We start from the raw sequence: 9125 nt of genomic DNA, 5'->3' as shown, positions 1-9125 counted from the left end.
TCAGATAGATTAAAATAAAAACATCAAAACCCCTAAATACACAAAGTACATTAAGAATAATCTAGAAATTGGGCTTCTGAAACAATCTGCTTCCCAGAGTAGCATAATCTCTATTTGTATAGATACCATAGATGCATTTAAACAGAGGCAGTGTGTGTATGTAGCATATGTGTCACATAGAATTTGAAAGAGTAAATGTAACTAATTCCTATGTAAAAGCTAATCTCACTGTTTTCGCAACATTTGTCAATCTCTTGATCTTTGCAATACCATGTAAATCAGCATTTAAATTGTTTCTCATATATTGTAACAGACAGAACTAAATAGGAGAATGAGAGAGAGAGAGAGAGAGAGAGAGAGAGAGAGAGAGAGAGAGAGAGAGAGAGACTGGAGGCAGATGAAGTTTCTTTTTGTCCAACTTAGTGTCACTTTCTGCCTCCACAAAGAGGGAGTGGGTGCTTCTTGTGCATGTGCATCTGCCAAACCAATTAACACTTCCCAAATGTTATCTTAATTGCATTTATTAACATAACATTAACATAGTAGGGAGATAACGTTCATTTGGGAGGTATTAATTGGCTTGGCAGGCATTGTAATAGGGAATGTGAAAAAGGCTCATTTTCCACAGTAGCTTTTATTTCTTTTTAAAGTTTTACTTAATTTTTTAAAAATGTTTTTGGTAGTGAAGAGTAGATGAAATTACACTGAGAAAGAGAAAAACATATCTTAACTAAAATTGGAGCCAAATCACCAGACCACTAGCTTCCTTTTTGAAGACACTTCAGGAAAAGGCATGTGGTACACCTCCTCTGCCAGTTTTCCCAGGTTCCTTCCCTGTGTGTTGTCTGTGTAGTCCTGGGATGGTAGGGGCTCAGATGTTGCTAGAAACGTCCTGAATGACACTGCAAACTGTTCATATCTCAACAGGTTTACAGATAGCCAGAGTGTGTTTTTCTGATGAGAACGAGGCTCTCATCAGTGCACAATCTTCCAACCATGTACTGTTCTATGTGTCCATTTATTAACTCACTCATCAGGTACTAGCAAGTTGCTGCTGCCTTACAGTTCTCAGAAATTCTAGGGTTCAGAGATAAACAAGGTTGAGTTCTTGACTCGGCAATTGTGTACAAAGATAACAGCAGGTGTTTGGATTACAATAGACACATTGTGTTTGGATTACGGAAGACACACTTTTCTGCTGCTATGATGAAATGCCATGATCAATGCAATTTATAAAAGAATTTATTTAGGCTTACTGTTCCATAGGGATAAGAGTCCATTATGTCAGGGAAGCGTGACGATAGAAACAGAAAGCTGAGAGTACACATCTCAACCATAATCATGAAGCAAAGAGTACCAACTGGAAGTGGCTGGAAGCTTTACTTTCAAAGACCTCTGGATCCTGCCTCCATGTGTTTCCTCCTGTAAGAGTATACTACCTAAAGTTCCCCAAACAGCACAGAAAATGGGGATCAAATGTTCAAATGCCAGATTCTACGGGGATGTTTCCTTACTGTATGTCTACTGACTTCGTTGTGAATTGATAGTGCTATAGTTCTCCATTGTTGGTGGTGTGAAGGGCAGAAGTATGGGTGTAGGATGTGTGTAGAGGAGAACATGACTAAAGACTGATGACTGTAAGTATTGGATGTTTGGGGGCAAGGCAGAGAGGCACTAGGTCCCCAAAAAGGGGATAAAGAAGTGTGTGGTAAGAACAGCTACTGACATTATTGAGGGATTTCTTTTTGTCAGGCAATGCTCTTAGCACTTCATAGGAGCTGAAGTTCCTCACAGCAGAACAAAAAAGTTCTGTCCATTTTAAAGATGAGATAAAAGAGCATGGTAGGCTGAATACTGCCATCTAAAAGGCTGTCTACATCTTGGACCTTAAAAGCTGTCTTGGACTTTAAAGGGCAAAAGAGACAGATGGTAAATATGATTGAGTAATGGATTTTGAGATGATGGTTTGTCTTTTTGCTTATGTCATAAAAGGGCCTTTAAACAATGGAGCCAGCAGATCAGAGTCAGCAGAGATGCTTGAAGGCAGAGGTAAGGTCAAAGAAGAAAGAAGCTGCCACCAGCCAACAGCTTGTTGGTTTTGAAGAGCCCTTGAGCCAGGGAATGCAGTGGATGTTTGGGCATTTCTGTATAGTTAAATGCCTTTCTTTCATTTATCACAAGTTTGCTTTCCTAACAGTACTAGAGGAAAGTCCTTTGTTTAATTGCAATTACACAACACAACACCCATACACACTCACACACACAAGATCTGTTTATTTTATGTTTATTAGCATTTTGCCTCCATGCATATCTGTTCACCATGTTTGTGACTGGTGCCTGTGGAGGTCAGAAGAGGTCATCATATCCACTGGTGCTAGCATTATAGGGTATTAAGCGTTTTGGTGTGTATGCTGTGTACTGAACCCACACCCTGTAAAAGGAACAAGTGCTCTTAGCCTTTAAGTCATATCTCCAGCACCATAATTATATTAATAGCTTTCTCAAAAAACTCAAACTGAGTCTGTCATGACATTAAAATTTCCGTGAAGGCTCTTGTACTGTCATCAGTGAGCAGGGCCTAACTGTGCCTGACAGTAAGGTGTGCTCAGTAAACTTTCATCAAAAAATGTAGAAAAAGGGAGAATCCTCATTCTTGGTTAAAGTAGCCCATATTCTGACTGTCAGGGTGTCCCTGAAATGCTTCATATATGAGGAAACAGACAACATATTTAATCTGTGGTCTGGGGGTGCACTCACTGCTCAGATTTCCCTTTAGTGAAGAAGTGATTGGCTCAGCTAGCCCTTGTGAGTTCCTTATCAGCTGAGATTATCCAAGCCTCTCACTGGGTCCTGGCTGTCCTTACTCTCTGCCTCATGTGGTCCTGTATCCTATGCTCTTCTACTCTTCTACAAGTGCTAAATCTAAGGACATGCCTTGATTCATGCCCAGTTTGTTGAACTATCTTAGTATTTTCTGGAGAACTTAGTCTCAAAAGTCACTAAGCCGAGAATTTTATCTTGACTTACAGGCTATAGAAACAGCAGAAGCAGGATTTAAAATTTATGAAAAATTATGAGTCCAGGATGAAAGAAATATAATCAACTAATTAATATCTTTTCCCTGGGGTAGGGAAAGACTGATATTATCAATGGTTTGTCAACGGCCCCCAAACACACTAATGCCCATGGCAACAGAGTCTGTCACAAACCTGTTGAAGTATCAAATGTGCCATCCATAGCTTTGCGGGGTTTCTTGTGAATGATACCTATATCATTCTAACTGGTCAGCTCAGAGTCCTGAGACCTCTCCGCAGGTGTCCCTCACCTCATCTCCTGGGACATGTCCTGAATTTGTCACCTCCTTCCCAGATGAATTACCCAGATAGAAAATATCTATCCAGCAAGTATCTCTTGAACTCCTCTCTGTGAGTCCATAAGCAATGTTTTTTATTTTATTGGTTTAATGATAACTCTTTGGTTGCTCTTATCTTTCCTTTATTTATTTAACTTAAAATTTATCTATCTATTATTTATTTATGCTTTCATTTTTGCCACTGTGCTGGAGTGCTTATCTTAAACTCTATCCTGCCAGGCCTGGAGTGCAGTCTTTCAGCACAGTGTTTGTCTGTGATGGCTGACTTTTATTGTCAACTTGACTGGGTCTGGAATCACTGAAAGACAAACATCTGGGATGTCTGTAGAATATATCCAAGAAGGACTAAATGAGCAGGTAGTACTCTCCCCATAAGAGTTGACATCTTCTAGTGGTGGTTCCTGTATAAGATGATGAGAGGAACATCCATGCCACCCGCCTTCCCTCCTAAGCAAGCATGTCTGTCTGGTGTCACCACTGTGTTTTCTTCAGGACTATCAGAGCCAAGCTTCTCCAGCCTTCAAGTATTGACTGAATGCTGGTGAGTGGCTCTCAAGGAGTACTCCATGCCTTCAGCACCACCAGGACTGCTGAGGCATCCAACCTCATAGACCCAACAACCTCCAACTTCTCAGCCTGTTCACACAGATATTGTTGGATGATTAAACCTGTACTGTATGAGCCAATCCAATACATTGCCTCTGAAATACATATTCTTTCTATTGGGCATGTTCTTTTGGAGAACCTGACAGGTATGAGCCCTTTGTGTCTCTGAGTGTTCTATTTCTACTTTAGACTCACTTCTGACATAACCTAATTACCAGAAACACCCTTGCTGCAGTTTTCACTCTAAAATTTCTCCAATTGTCCGCATATCTCGGCTCTTTCTAGAGTTCCAGTACTGAAATTTGTAACCCCTCTGTCATCAAGTCTCAGCCATGTTTAGTAAAAGCAGTTCTCAAACATGCCTTGCTCTTGCTTGTCTGCGGGCCTTTGTCTGTAAAGTTCTTCTGTCTGTACCATGTTTCCCTTTACTGCTAAGATAAGTTCTGCCACTTCTCATCACCCTCATTCTTAAGGATGGTTTGATATCTCTCCCAAAGCTTCTTACAGCATTTTGCTTTACATAGGGTGGAAGTGTCCAGGAATTTTCCCCATCCACTTTGCATATACATTGATGTTGTACTTGTTTGGTAATGTTTGGGTAGTCACATTAGTTAGAATTTATGCTTCTGACATTACTAGAAGATACAATCTCACAGTAAACTCTTTGATCCTCTGGATTTTGGAATCTTTCCACTCTCTCTTCTAAAATGTTTTTTTTTGATATATCCATTAGGACTGGGCTCAACTATTTTGCATTTTGATTAATTGTAGTTTTCTGTAGTTGACTATTTTACAAAGCAAAGTTTCTTTGATGAAGGATAAAGACTACACTTATCTGTAGATACAAGGAAAAATTATTGTTTATAGAGTATTGTTAAGGATTATGTTGGTTTAGTAAATTAGTGGTTGTAGATTCTCCTCCAACCACCATGACTTCACTAGCGCTGAGTAGTTATATAAGTTCCAGTATCAGGCATGATCTCACTCTTGTTGAGTAGGTGTTACCTTCAGCTAGAGAGGTGCAGGCTACTGCCTAGGTATGCATGCCAGTACTGCATCTTTAGGGTCATCATGCTGAGCTAGTAATAGATGTGGTTCATAGTCCTTGTAATTTGTTAGAACTGTTGATTTCTTCTCTTTTGAAGCTTGGTACCTTCTGTTACCACGGAAACTAGTCTTCAAGGAAAGGGTTGTCAGGTCAGTTCTAGTTGGGTCCTGTTCCTGCCGTACATGGTGTCTTCAGAAAAATAGGGGCTTACCTTCCACCTCTGGAATACATTCAAGGGCAGCACATTTTGGGACTTTCTTGGACTGCCTTGAACAAAACTCAAAAGAAGGCTCCCCAAGTCTGATAATTGGGTTTTTAATATGTGGTCTTTGGCTCTTTGAGGGAGCACTGCCAGCCCAGATGAGAAAAATTTATTAAAATTAGTTATAAATATTTATAAATAAATACTTACAAAAATTTATTAAAATTAGTTATGTATATTTATTCACAGATTACATGTAGTATGGAGTTTTGGTAAATATGATATTATGATTTCTTGTGGGTCCTTATTGTTATTTTGCCTTCTCTCCTCTGTGTTTACCCCCCCCCCCAAAAGAGCTTTCCCTTTCCCACTTCCCTGGTCAAGTAACTTGCATTCTGTTATTTACTTTTCTATTTCTTCTCAACACCCCATATCCTGTCAATGGTTCCATTTTACTTTGATAGTTTCTGTAGTTACTACAGGCTACATACTCATTTCTGAACATTTTGAGCAAGGAGACTCTGATTAGGAAAACATGTGATGTTTGTCTTTCTGGGTCTTCATTTCCTTGTTCACTATCATCTTTTTCAGGTCCACCCATTTTTTTGCAAACTTCATGATATTATTTTTTTTTTACAGCTGAATAGTATTCCATATTATGTATGTACCACATTTTCACTATTCATTGACTTTAGGATGTTTAAGCTGTTTCCATTTCCTAGCTAGTGTAAACAAAACAGCAATGAGCATGGATGATCAAGTGTCTCTGGAGTAGGATGTCGAATTATTTTGAAATATGCCAAGGAGAGGTATAGCTGGGTTGTATGGTAGACTTAATTTTAGCTTTCTCTGAACTCTTCATACTGACTTTGTTAGTTGCTACACCAGTTTGCAATCCCATCAAGAGTTCCCAGTATTTCTTCTAGTATTTGTTGTTGATTGTTTTGTGTTGATGGTTTTATTTTTATTTTTATGTTTTGAGACAGGGTTTCTCTGTATAACAGCCCTGGCTGTCCTGGAACTCACTCTGTAGACCAGGTTGACTTTAACTCACTTGCTTCTGACTCCCAAATGCTGGGATTAAAGATGTGCTAACACTGCTTGGCTGTTTTTATTTTTTTTTTAATATTTCCCTTCTGAGTAGGGTAAGGCAAAAATATGAAAACTGTTTTGATTCTCATTTCCCTAATTACTAGGAATGGTGACATTTTTTTGAGATATTTCTTAGCCAATTTCATTTTTGTTATTTGTTGTTCTTTAGAGAATTTTTTCTATTTAGATCCCAAGTCCATTTTTCAAATAGTTCATTTTTTGGACTCCTTGAATTTTGAGTTCTTTGTATTTTCTGGATATTAATCCTCTCTCAGGTGTATAGCTGACAATGATTCTTTCTGATCCTTGGGCTTTAACTTCATCTGGCTGACAATTTCTTTCACTCAAGAACTGAACTTTTTACACTGTTTGAGTTTTGGTTTTGTTTGATTTGATTGTGACTATAACATGATTCTTTTTTCTTGGACTAAGAGAGTATGTAACATATTTTGATTTTATAGGAACACATAGTTAGGAGATTGAACTCTTAGTGATGTTGGATTTTTAAAAAGACTATGTTTTTTTTTTTTCTAGCCAGCTGGTGGTGGAGCATGCCTTTAATCGCAGCACTTGGAATGTAAAGGCAGGTATATCTCTGTGAGTTCGAGGCCAGCCTACTCTACAAGTGCTAGTCCCAGGACAGGCTTAAAAGCAACACACAGAAACCTTCTCTTGACAATAATAATAATAATAATAATACAGACTATGGAATTTTTAGTGTTTGAGTTTTTTAAAGTCTCTGAGCCTTTAAAAGATTTTATGTGCTATAATGTAGTAATTATATTAATATGAGGTCTTGGGACTAAATGAAAAAGGAAGGTTATGGTTTAATAGTAATGTATTGATGTGTCAAGTTGACAAGGGGTTAACTGTTCTAGTTTTATTTTTGTAAGCTTGGCACAAGCTATAGAAGAAGTTCAGTTGAGAAAATGTGTTCATCAAACGGCCAAAGGGGATACCTGTAGGACATTCTCTTGTCTAATGACAAATGTAGGAAGGTTCACCACACTCTGGGTAGTGCCATCCCTCCCCGTACAGGTGGTTCTCAGCTGTATATGAAAGCAGTCTAAGCAAGTCATGAGAAACAATAAAAATCCTAACTAATATATCCTATCTCCAAAAAACAAAGGAAAATCAGACAGATCCAAAATACAATGGGAATCATGGATGGCTTGCTTTTTTTGCAGCTCTCACACCCATGCCAAAGATCTGAAATCTGTGTCTTTGTCAAAATACAGACATAAAGCAAATCTTTCCATTCACTGAGGAAATTTAAATATTTATGTTTTTACATTCATATACAATTCATATGTACAAAGTGATTTATGATTTGGTAGATAAAATGTTAAGATTTTTTGGCACAATGTTTTATGTAATACAAGCAAGCCTCAGCTTTCCATGTTCTGGGATTATAGGCATATGATAATATAATTGGCTCTATAATGACTTTTGATCAATTCAGAAAAAATTTTACATATCTTGCTCTCTCATTATCTGTCTCGTTCCCCCCCCCTCCGCCCCGTGTGTGTGTCCACAGAGGAAAGAGATGTTGGATTCTCTGGAGCTGGAGTTCCAGGCAGTTGTGAGTCGTATGATGTGGATTCTGGAAACAAAACCTGGCTCCCCTGGAAGAGTAAGAAGTACTCTTAGCTGTTGACACATCTCTTGATCTTTATTATGAAATGCTTTAAATTGTCTTACATGATATGTATTTTAAATTTACAGTTTCAAAATTGGGTACACACACAGTTACCAAATAAGGTAATATACATTTATAGACTTTGATACTTTTCTCATTCTTTATTAATAGGATTCATCCATCTAGTTACAATTGCTACTCCCATATGGCCACCATTAGTAGATGTGAATGTTACTGCTTACAGAAATATGTATGCTATGGCTACTTATTTCATTGTATAAAGTGGACTCTGACATGTTCTGTCAGGTGTTTTCAATTTATCAAATACCCTTTTAAAATATTAGTGTTTTAAAAGGAATTTCAGTATTTGTTCTAATACTATATTGTGAAGATTTTGACCTCTTGGATTCTGAACACTCAGGACTGTGGCATTTGGGATGGTTGCCTAAACACCCATTAGACAAGCCAAGGACAAACCCTGTTGGCAAAATGAAGCACATATCCAGAGACATGAAATGGGGAAGAACTCTGTGTCCAAAGTTAGATCAGATGGCTGGCACTAAGTAATGAGAGAAAGTGAGATAATGTCAGCTTGGATTCTGTAGCTGGCAGGGTCTTGGCAATATTGGATTTGTCCTATCTGGGACTCTAAGCTGGGCTAGAAGCTACATAATTCATACTATGCCAAAGTGAGAGACCTAATTAGAATTTCAGGAAATAAAATTCCACATAATTGGGAAATGGAAGCTAGTGTGATAAAGAGTTCCAGAAGTAGTATGAATCTGGAGAATTATGGGTTCCTTTTAACACCATGGTGATCTTTCATTAACGCCTTCATATTAATAAGTGTTGTATCAATGTTCTCTCAAGGAACAAATCTGGCTTGAAAGAGAATGGTTCTCATAGGTTGATATATTTGAATTCTTGGTCACTAGAGCCGGCATTATTTGAAAAGATTAGGAGGTGTGGCCCTAGAGGAAGTGTATCACTGGTGGGCTTTGATGTTTCAAAAGTCTATGCTAAGCCCAGAGTCTCCCCACTTTCTGCCTATAGATCAGGATGTAATTCTTAGCTTCTGCTCTTGTATGCTGCTGTACTCTCCATCATGATGATATGGACTAACGCTCTGAAACTGTATGCCTGGACCATGGTGTCTCTTCACATC

The sequence above is a fragment of the Chionomys nivalis genome, chromosome 11 (assembly GCF_950005125.1).
Source record: "Chionomys nivalis chromosome 11, mChiNiv1.1, whole genome shotgun sequence".
Classification (NCBI taxonomy): Eukaryota; Metazoa; Chordata; class Mammalia; order Rodentia; family Cricetidae; genus Chionomys; species Chionomys nivalis.
The sequence above is the reverse complement of the archived record's forward strand: the minus strand, read 5'-3'. Positions refer to the sequence as shown.